The sequence below is a fragment of the Ixodes scapularis genome, unplaced genomic scaffold (genome assembly GCF_016920785.2).
Source record: "Ixodes scapularis isolate PalLabHiFi unplaced genomic scaffold, ASM1692078v2 PGA_scaffold12__126_contigs__length_90152505, whole genome shotgun sequence".
NCBI lineage: Eukaryota > Metazoa > Arthropoda > Arachnida > Ixodida > Ixodidae > Ixodes > Ixodes scapularis.
The window spans coordinates 36,351,592-36,358,084 of record NW_024609838.1 but is presented as its reverse complement, the minus strand read 5'-3'; the positions used below and the strand labels follow the sequence as shown (position 1 = coordinate 36,358,084).

Sequence of the window (6,493 nt, the reverse complement as noted above, 5' to 3'; positions counted from 1 at the left end):
AGAGTGAGCCTCGAATCGACCGGCCAGTACAGTGCCATTTCGCTGTATCTACAGTTTTTTTTCTTTTTGTTTTTTAACCCCAGATATAGATGTGATACTTAAGGTATTAGGAAATTAGGTGACTACACCTATTTTAATGCAAAAGGTTCAACGGGAACGTATTGGGAGCTATAGCAGTTGATGTACTACTCCCATTATTAACCACAACACTGTTATTCCCCACGTCGAACTTCCAAGGCTTATCCTCCCAAGCCAAACTGAAGGTAGCTGTCCTGTAAGAGTAGAGACACACCTTGTTCATCCCGGATTGTTTTAAAATATGCGCCAATCAGATTTCAGTATACGACAGATTGGGATTCTGAAGCATTTCCTCCGACTTGGTATAAAAGGATTATTTGGGTATTTGTGTGTGTTCCGGCCAACATAAAAATTTGGCTCCTCACCAAAAACATCAAGAGATAGCTTCCGACAAAAAGCTTTAGCCTTACAACACTGACTGTACGTGTAAATCATAACAATCGCACATATGTCGCAGTGGTAACACGCTTTTAAACTTCTTTTCCTGATATACTTAAGGACAGCCAAACTGTTGCTGATTCTGCACCGGGACTCACGCCGGTATGGGTGGCATTTAAAAGCTGTGAACTAGAAATCAACATAGATGTGATAATCAAACTATGCAAGACACGGTGTGTATGCGCAAATGTACACACTAAAATACGCTACACCGCATTTGTTGTAGTTTATACTCGATTTCCTAAGGTTTTGATCTGCGACAAATTCGTCCTCAAAATATTTTATTTTAGCAGCCGGCTAAACCCCCCCCCCTCTTTCTCTTTCTCGCTTTCCTTCGGTTTCTCTCACTTCCTTTTTCTTTATCTTTCTCGCTCTCTTTCTTTAAAAAAACTACGTGGCAGAGTTGCTTTTCTTCTTTTGCTGCCATACAGCTCTTACTTAATTTCAGCTTAACAAAAAAACACCCGCAAACAAAAACAGTTGTCTCGTCTTACATATTTTCCCACCAGATGACACTCTATCCCTGCACATATGATAGAGCACAGCTCTGCTGTAAAAGGGACGTAAAATCTATTGTTGCAATACGTCTTGTCCAAATCAAAATTGTTTTCCAAGAGAAGCTAACATTTTCGTCTCGTAGATTGAAAAATAACACATCAGAAACACCTGAACATAAACAGGCATAAAACAGATGTTGGAAGGGAGCCATGACACTTCACATGATCGGAACCACACAATGAACACGGCTTCAGGCTCACAGCTGTAAAAGGCCAAAAAGCAACGAAAAGCAGAAAACATGGAAGTAGGATTTCCGAGCTTTGTATTTTCCTAACGTCGACAGCATCTTGCAGTGCAGGCCTCTGGCTCCGCGTAAGTTATCCATGTCAATGCGATGGCACACCAAAGCAAATAAATCCTTCGGGGCCGTCACCTCGACTGCGTTGCTTGTTTCTCCATCAACCAGAGCAAGAGGAGCACGCATAATGTCTGCCGGCTCGATTTTCCAGGTATTCTCACTCATCTCAAGTAGGTACTCGTGCCCATGTTTAGCAACATACGACTCTATGTTATACCATTCCACGCCTATGGCCGTGACGCATTGTTCACCAGCAGTGTGCGGTACAGAGTCTTCAGACATGGAGGCGATGATATTGATGGCTTTTAGCGTGTCGCGGACGACTTTGATGACGCAGGTTTCAATTGTATTTCCTTGGCATTCTTTGACTCCGTGTTGACAGTAGACATTGGTGGCGGTGTGCCCGTCGTCGTCTGCATCATTGGAGATCTGAGCCTTGCCGAAAGGACACAAAGTAACATTAAGGTACTCCTTCCGCTGGTGGTACACAGGCCATAAATGTGAGTACATGAACCGCCTGCTGTAGGGGCAGTAGAATTCGTAGATGACTGTGATTTGAACCATGGCTTTACTCACGTGAACTGAACTGCTTCCTGCTTTCTTGTCACTGGCAAACAGAATCTTGGACGAAGTTTCATCATCCAAATCTTTAAGCGTACCAGCTAGTGTACGGTGGTGCCTATGAGTGTCTTGTCGAATCGAATCGCTTGTCGATGATGATTGTTCTCTAAATCCAGTGTCCTCCACTTTGTCATCAAATTGGCCAATTCCTCGTTTTTCTTCAAAAGGATCACTGAATTCATTAGAACTCTCGTCAGCATCGCCTGAACGCTTTTTCTGTCTGTGTCCTTTTCCAGTGGCCATTATTGCTCTTGTATTGCTATTGATAATGTCCGGATGAGAAAAACTTGCCCCAAAACGTGCACCTCTTTCGATTGTTCCAGCTAATGCTGTAATCGAAGATGCCAACACAACATTAAAAAGAACAAAGTACTCTGGGCACGAAATAATATCATAACTATATGGCAATCTACCGTATTGCCCAATATTGAAAGCGGAAGTCTTCTTGAACAACGCTATTGTATGAAGGCCTGAAAAAGCTACTGTGACAGTGAATATGCGACGTAACAAAGAAACTGACCAATGAGTGCCCAACAAAAAAGTTGAAAATGACTAACACTTATGTGTTTGATTCGTATGGGCAAGGTGTGCAAAATGTTTGCGAAAGTGCATTCTTACACAACACCCGGAAGTACAAGACATGTAATATTATGATTCACGCATGCTCTGGCTAAGCAAACATGCGTTAATAAAAATATCACAATAAAGTTAGATTTTCACCTGATGCTATGCGACAGGTGATGATCACTGTTTCAGGTCGACAAAGCACGATGTCTTTTGTTTGATTTTGGCATTTGCGTAAACTTTCATGTCATCCGACTTCAGCACAAATGTGTTCGGGCGATTAATAAAAAAATTATTGACTATTTTGGTGCAAAATATTTCGTCAAAAAGCATAACGGAAAATATGAAAATAAAATTAAGTGAAGTGCTGAAGTTTAATGTTTTATTTGCTCAGGAGAGCGCGGCACCGCAGAAAGGCAAAAGCCCGTACCAAGGAGGCCCGCGGTGCCGTGTCTAGGGATGATGATTATGTGATGATGTAATGTACAGATGAAAGTGATGGTGATTATGATATGGTGTGTTAGGCCTAGCAGCAATCTTCGCGGTGATGGTCTTCGCGGTGCTGCCATGGGCTGCTTACTTCTGGCAGGCCGGTCTCAAGCGCCTGGAGAGGGTTCTTCGCGTGCCATACTTGCATACGAGCCGGCCGAATTACCGGCGGCGCAGGGAGTCCAGCACCCCCGCAGGGGTTGGCGCCGGTGTTGGCCAGGCGGCGGTCTTTACGAAAGCGGGCCTTGGAGTCTCCCAGCTTGCGGTCCAGCTTGTAACTGGGCAGCGTGAGAACCCTCTGTCGATCGAAGACATGGTCTGTGGCACTGGTTCGGCTGGTTCTCTGACGATCGAAAAGACACGTCTTACGCCCAGGTGGCTTCTTCTTCCTCTTTGCTTTTTTAGCTTAGATTTTAGGTTCATTCCTTTTCTGTTCCGGAAGTATTTGCTAAGTATAACACACCGCTAAACAACACGCAAATAGAAACTGTTAATAGAACTCCAGATGCGTCCAGTACTGTACATTGAGCTTCTCGTATGTTTCTACCTTGAAACGGTAGAAATTAAATATTTAATCACACATGGTAGATCGTGTGCGCCAACTAAATTTTTTATAAAAATCGGTTCAAACTGGAAACATGGGCTCGATGGCGCGAGCCACCACCCAGCCTGAAAGGTTCAGCCGAATTATGTCATCGCCTCATCAACCTAGGCCATGTGTTTTAATCAAGCTTGAAAAAAATAAAATTTAAAATCATCTTTGATTTTGTTCCTCCATTCGTCTATTAGTCGGTTTTACTAATGTAGGATACCAGAAGAGTAATAATCTCCTGTTAGCCGATATTTTTCAGAGACTGGTTTGTGCGTGACGTCACCGTTATATTCTGGCGGTTACGGAAGTCGCATTCGTCAAGGTTCAAGTTCAACCAAAGTCCGACTTTTTCGAACTGGTAACGCAAAGTTCGACAAAAGATCGACTAATTTTTGACTTTCATGCGCCTTCGCCAAAACTCAAAACGAGCCAACGCCCCCTGGCAGAGGGAAAGCACAATATTTATTACGGATGTTGTTTTATAGTTTCCATTTAATAAACTAGTTAAAGCTCTAAAAGTGTATGTGTTCGCTTTTATATTCCGCAAATATTGCTAATAGATTTCATAAAATATTAAATGAACTAGTTTATCAATTATCTATTCCCCAAAATTAGACATTTTGTGTATGACTAGGGTAACATTGTTCACAAGCCGAACTTCAAAATTTGTCAAAAGATAGAAGCTTCGCTAGACCTTGACACAGAAATTTATTATTTTTCTTTAGGAAAAGTCATTTAGTAGGCACTGCTAAACATATCCGCCGTTTGTATTTATACGGGTCAGCGTCAAACACCGAACTTTAACGCCCAACTCGATGAGACACGTAAATTGATTCGCTATATACATTAATAGTTTGATAGCTTTAATGGCCGATCTATACCAGAAAAATTGAAAAGCACGAATTCAGATCATTTTAATCTACACTAAGGAAAAGAGCAATAAATATTTTAAAAGGAACATGGCCTAAACTTGTGTCGTGATGCATGTTGTTTTATTTCTCCTTCGTTTTGGGGTTATGTCTTAATCAGCTCGCATGCATCTTTCGCGTCTTTCAATAAAATCGTAAACTGCGCTGCACGCGTAAAAGAAAACTGAAATTTGGTTGTCTACTGTTCTTTTCTAAGCTATAGCTTATATTGACACTAGCAATCCCAACTGGGAAATTGTAAACGTATATATAATACCTGGGCAAATTATTTCTTAACTTTATTACTTCTCCACCTGAAGTACTCGATCAGCGAGCTCATTTACTTAAAAAATTAACAAGATTCTGCCTCCTATCCATCATTTGAGGATTTCTTCAACAAATTACATGCCCTAGAACACAAAACAGTCATCAGGTTCAAGGGGTTCCTCTTTGTTTTGTTTTGGTTTTTCATATAATTCACCTGCACAGCCTGTACCGGTGTAGGAAGTAGTAGCACGTGGTGCCAAAAGTGCAGGAAAATGTATTTCCGGTTGTGTTTTCAGATAGGCTGCACTCGTAAATTTAATACGGTGTTGTGCACCGAGCGCAGCTGGTGCAGGAAGTGCAGGTAAATCGAACGAGCCCAGTGTTTAGGCTTATGAATTTGAGCCAAGTACTGCATTACTCTACTCAGCAAAAGTAATATTGTAAACAAAGCTAGAAACACTATTTGAAGGATCACTCATGTCGCTTGTATCAGCACTGGTGTCAGGTAAAACAACGTTTGGTTCACTGCAAAGTACCATATTATTATCTTCCATGAGAGCAATACTCTGACCATCACTAGCAGCACTTATTAGAGTGCTACTGGCATAGCTCGTGTTAACAGCTGCGGAAGGTGAAACAACGCCCGATATACTTCCAGGTATCGTTTAACTATCTTCTATCAGAGCAATACTTTCACCATTGCTAGTAGTCGTACCTGTTCTGTTACTATCATCGCCTGTATTAACACTTCTGTCAGGGAAAGCAAAGTCCGAATCACTGACAAGTATCCTATTATCTTTCACGAGTATATTGCCCTGAAAATCATTACTACCACTATCTAGAGAACTATTGGAGTCGCTTGTATAAACACCAGTGAAAGCTAACATGGTCTCCGAAACGTCTTGAACGGTTGTCGTCGCTTTCGCGGCATTCCATAGTTCATGTGTTTTGTTGAATCTCGCATTCGTGTCGTCATATAGAGAAGATTGTTCCGTATCACTTGTGAGCTCGACAGTAGATGCAGTATCAGTAAGCGAAGACGCCGTGGTACTGGCTGTGTTGCTCGCTGCATGTGCAGTTGTCCGGCTTGCAGAGACGTCTGCAACGGCCTTGCTGTCGTCACTTTTACGCCCAGACGTCGTGGTCCCCTCACCATTGTCGACTTCGGACACGACCGATTCCGCCTTGATTCCAACCTCTGGAGGCACCCGCGCTCCTTGTGAGCCGTCGGTTAAGGTCACCATGACGGATGCAGTATTAGTAAGCGAAGATGCCGAGGTACTGGCTGCCTTGCTTGCTGCCTGTGCAGTAGTCCGGCTTGCAGAGACGTCTATAACGGCCTTGATCTCGTCGCTTTTACGCCCAGAGGTTGTGGTCTCCGCACCATTCTCCACTTCGGACACAACCGATGTCGCCTCGATCCCAACCTCTGGAGGCACCCGCGCTCCTTGTGAGCCATCGGTTAAGGTCACCATGACGGATGCAGTATTAGTAAGCGAAGACGCCGAGGTACTGGCTGTGTTGCTCGCTGCCTGTGCAGTAGTCCGGCTTGCAGAGGCGTCTGTAACGTCCTTGATGTTGCCACTTTTAGGCCCAGATGTCGTGGTCCCCGCACCCTTGTCGACTTCGGGCCCTGCCGATTCCGCCTCGATCCCAAACTTTGGAGGCGCCCGCGCTCCT

At 43.5% G+C, this 6,493-nt stretch overlaps 1 pseudogene; it reads right to left on the bottom strand.

Moving 5' to 3' along the window:
• Positions 1–1,344: 1,344 nt before the first annotated feature.
• LOC115323965 lies at positions 1,345–2,388 on the bottom strand (annotated as a pseudogene).
• Positions 2,389–6,493: the final 4,105 nt, after the last annotated feature.